Source organism: Vespa crabro, chromosome 5 (genome assembly GCF_910589235.1).
Source record: "Vespa crabro chromosome 5, iyVesCrab1.2, whole genome shotgun sequence".
Classification (NCBI taxonomy): domain Eukaryota; kingdom Metazoa; phylum Arthropoda; class Insecta; order Hymenoptera; family Vespidae; genus Vespa; species Vespa crabro.
The window spans coordinates 4,880,263-4,885,262 of record NC_060959.1 but is presented as its reverse complement, the minus strand read 5'-3'; the positions used below and the strand labels follow the sequence as shown (position 1 = coordinate 4,885,262).

General features: G+C 39.5%; 1 protein-coding gene across 1 annotated transcript in view; it reads right to left on the bottom strand.

The window, feature by feature from the left end:
- Positions 1–5,000, bottom strand: part of LOC124424053 — a 235,413-nt gene that overhangs the window by 110,479 nt on the left and 119,934 nt on the right. The window lies entirely within an intron of this gene.

Here is a 5,000-nt window from a genome sequence, read left to right as displayed (position 1 = left end):
GAAGTCGATTGATGATGTATATTGATGGATCGTTCTCACGATATATCTATCGTTCATCGAGATTGATCGTTTCTTTTTTACGAGCCAATCGGAATTCATCGTCAAACTACATTAGTACAAGTTTTCAGTATACGATCGTAATATTGTAAAGAATATTCGATTCCAATATTAATTTGACATTGTCATACTACAACGTAATCGATCTTTCTGACGATGAAAATAATAATACTTTAATAATGTTAATGATTCGCGTCTTTTTGAAGAGAGAAGGGGGAGAGAGAGTAAAAGAGAGAGAGAGAGAGAGAGAGAGAGAGAGAGAGAGAGAGAGAGAGAGAGAAAGAGAGAGAGAGCATAAAAAGAAAAAATAAAGAAATAAAAAAAAAAGAAAGAACAATTTCTCTCATCTCCTTTAATGAACTCGTTCAACATCGTACCATCGATCCGAGGTTCACACTTAACAAAAGGATCATAATCAGTGAACGTTTGGCTCGTAAACATAAAACTTAATGGATGAAGGGAGAACGCCGTGTGAGAGGACAATAAAAAGGAAGGAAGAAAATGAAAAAAATGAGCAAAGCGAGAGAGACCAAGAAGTAGAGAGAGAGAGAGAGAGAGAAAGAATGAGTGAGTGAGATAGCTAATGGAGAAGGATGGTATAGAGCAATGTGGTGGAGGAACGTAAATCCAAAAGGAGCAAGCGGAGGAGGATAACACGCATCGACGCGGCCATCTCTAGCGTTAGAAACCATTGGAATCGGGTTCTCTGTGGTTCTCGGCGAATATAACCGTTTTTGTGCGTCCGCGTGTGAAAGTACGGTAGTAAGAGAATAGAACAGAAGAGTGTATGTGTAAGAGAAAGAGAGAGAGAGAGAAAGAGAGAGAAAGAGAGAGAGAAAGAGGGAGAGAGAGAGAGATGGTCGTGTAGTTCTCGGTTTCGTGTCAGCGTGCGTGGAATGTAATACGATGGCTGGTAGCGTCACATGGGCTATTTAGGAGAAACTACCATGACGTCGAGAGTTGAAAGAGGGTGAAAGAGAAAGAGGGATAGAGATAGAGATAGAGATAGATAAATAGATAGATAGATAAAGAAAAAGAAAGAGAGAGAGAGAGAGAGAGAAAACAGGAGGATCGTGAAAGAACCGATGAAACATCTCTTGGTGAAAGAGAAGGACGACTAGATGCCGAAGGCAATGCGTTTCTTCTTCTTCTTCTTCTTCTTCTTCTTTTTTATCCTAGAACACAGATCCTTTTCCAACTTCTTCATTTCTCTTTCCTTCCTTCCTTTCTTTCTCTCTTTCTTTCTTTCCTTTTTTTTCTTTTTTTTTTCTTTTCTTTTTATATCCTTCTATCTTTCCCTCTTTATCTTCTATTTTTTTTATCCTTCTTCTTCTTCTTCTTCTTCTACTACTTATTCTTCTTCCTCTTTCTCTTTCTCACGTAACATTCGTCTATGGTCTTTCTGTACGAGAGCAGTTCTTCTTTCCTCCCTCCCAACATTAAACCCTTTCCCACAGTTTTCTTCTACCTCTGTGCTCTTCTCTTTCTCTTCATTCACGAAAGGTAAGGAGGAAAGGGTGAGGATGGTTGAAACGTTGCAGATGCGACTCACGAGAGGAAAAGAGAGAGAGAGAGAGAGAGAGAGAGAGAGAGAGAGAGAGAAGAGAGCAGTTTTCAGAGAAGAAGAAGAAGAAGTAGAAGAAGAAGGAGAGAAAAGAAGAGAAGAGAAAAGAGTATACGCTCGGCCGGTTTGCAACCCTTCTTCTACTTCCTCTAACTCCTCCTTTCCCTCTTCTAACTCCTCCTCCTCCTCGTCCTCTTCTTTCTACTCTTACTCCTTCCTATTTCCCCCATCTTTCTCTCCTTTCTTCGTGCTTGCGAAAAGCCAGACCATTGACACCGGATGCTCGGCCCGGCCATTGTTACCGCGACGGGCTAATAAAGAAAAATAAAGGCTCCTTCGTGGATATTAGCTCGGTCTCCTCTCATGCTCCTGGGATGCCAGCTTGGCATCAAGAAAGAGCCCGCGAGCAAGCGAGAGAGACAGAGAGAGAGAGAGAGAGAGAGAGAGAGAGAGAGAAAGAGAGGAGGAGGGGGTAAGAGAAAGGGACAGAGAAAGAGAGAAAATGTAGCAGAGGTTCAGGCTCACAGCTTCCTCGAAGCTTTTAAACGGCACGGTGTATTCCGAAAATACATGTTGAACGATGCCCTTTCAACATTTTTCAAGCTTCTATCGGACGTAAAAAAAAAAAAAAAGAAAAAAAGAAGAGAAAGAATAAAAAAATGAGAAAAGAAAGAAAAAAAGAAGAGAAAGAAAACAAGAATAAAAAAAATAGAAAACAAGAAAACCAAAAGAAAAGAAAGAAAAAAAACAAAAGAAAAGAAAACGAAAACGAAACGAAAGATGATTTAACGATGATCGGATCGGTCCTATCTTTCTTTCAGATAATTTTCATTGTTAATTTGTAATTTCATTTGACGAAATACAGTAAAATACATTTGTTGTCGGTTGAATTAATTGCGAGAGTAGTGCCTGATAGACGTTCGGATTAACGTGATAATCCTTCGAGCAACGATTCTAAGGAGTACGACAATAGTCCGGACCACGTACTACTGTTTGACGATCCGGATACATCAGAAGCGGTATAGCCTTGTTGCCATATACAGTTAATGATACAACGAACGCATTCGCGAGACGACGTATGCGTATACGCGGTACGTTCAGTAAGGGAGATGTGGACACGGGATCATTGTACGGGGACGGTGCTTAATGTCTCGAGAGACAGGAGCGATCCTGCGGACAATGGCCCGTGGAAACGCGTACGGGTGCTTCGGACAGTGCTTCCCTTCGTCTCATGAGCGAAGCGTACGAGCTTATGGCGAGCCGTACATACATATAAACGTTAAAACGCTAGATAGGAGAGACAGAGATAGAGAGATAGTAGAGATAGAAAGCGAGAGAGAGAGAGAGAGAGAGAGAGAGAGAGAGAGGGAGACAGTGGGACATAATTTCTGTTCGATTTAGTCACGAACATGGAAATATCTGAAGAATATAAATCAAATTTAAAATATAAAAAATAAAAAAAAAAAAAGAAGAGAAAAGAGTATGATCGATTGATAATATTTAACGATAAAGGGAGAATGAAAATACAATGAGAATAACAAACGTAAGAAAAGAAAATAATTGGAATTTAATTAGGATAATAGGTTAAAAGCACTTATCGTATATTAATCATTATTTCTGAATTCTTATCTACCATTCGCATACTGCCAACGAACAAAACGATAATAACCATCGTCGAGGAAACGAACGTATTAACGATTATAAAAGAGATAACTATGTACATATGTATGTTGGGTTAATTAGTGTGTATTCGCTTATAGTGCCGGTGAACGCTCTTTACTCGTTTCTGGATTTTGCTAATCGAATAAAGTGTGTTGTTTAGAGATGATTTTCGTACCGGCCCGCTTAACCAACGTTAATTCTCGCTAATAACGTTTTAACGAATAAATGCCGTTTGTTATCTCTTTCTCTCCAATTGGTATCTGCGAGACCACCAGCAACCATCACCACCATTACTACTGCTACTACTATCACCACCACCATCACCACCCATCGCCACCCCCGCCGCCGCCGCCGCCAACACCACTATCTGCTGCTGTTGCCGATGAAAGTGGCCGCAGAGGAGAGTACTTTGGAGTGCAAAGAGGGATTTTAATTTGTAGATAATTACCGGAGTGAGTTCTCGCTTTCAAACGAAACGTTTCATCCTCGAGTATAGCGAATGGTGGAGTTAAAGAGAGTAAGAAGGGCGGAGGGATGGACGGACGGGTGGATTGGGGAAGTAAAAAGGAGGGATGGTTACGATGATCAAAAATAATATCCGAAGGATACTCGGGAATGCCCAGGGAGATTTAATACTAATCGATGTATCGAACCTTTCCCGTGCATCCCTAATAAATCATACGAATCTGAACGATTGAGGTATATGAGGCAATGAACGAACGACCAAATGACGATTGTTCAGTAACATTTCAAAGCGAGACAAAGAGAGAGAGAGAGAGAGAGAGAGAGAGAGAGAAAGAGAGAGAAAGATATATAGGAATATATGTGCGATAGAGATAAATAGATAGATAGAGAGAGGGAGAGAAATAGACAAAGAGCAGAAGGCTAACTCATCGTGAATTAATCGCTTTTCTCTGTATTTATTGTGATCATCGATACTATGTCAGCCGATGCTAGATCTCATTAATGATCGAAAAACTCGAGACGAAACGTGTTCATTAATTTTAATGGCACGTAGGTATAATGATTCCGTTGGCGTATTGCCGGGTGCTGATTTACACGCATGTAAATTTTGTAAATGCATCGATTACGCGAATACAACTCGATCACGGTTCTTTTTCACTTCTCACTAACACCCATCCCATCCCACCCCTCTAAACCTCCAATCCTCTAATCCTCTAACCCTTTATCCCTTCCTATCCGCTTCAATATCTACGATCAATTCAACTCACGATTTTGCATGATACCGTGTACAACACGTTCCGATCGAGCAAGGATCAAATAATGATTTTCGAAAAGGCAAGATACGTGCATTCAACAAATTTTGAACTATTAAACAATATATCTCGACGCAAATATGAAGAATTAGGAATGATGAAAATATTAAAACGATTTAAGTACATTAATATATATATATATATATGCAAATATATATAAATGTTAGAGAGAAAGAGAGAGAGAGAGATTCGTTTAATACGGGATAACGTCTACCTCTGTCGTTATTGTTCCGCTAAAATATGTATAAATTTCGATAGAATTTCAACGTAATAAAAGCCATGCCTCATTTCGAAAATTATCATATCGTCGAATACAATTTACTAAAGAGTATGTGCGTCTGTGTATCTGTGTGTAAGAGAGAGAGAGAAAGATTGAGAGAAAGAGAGAGAAAAGTTTTAGATTACTTTCATTGATTAATCTTCGTCTGTAAAAGAGCATA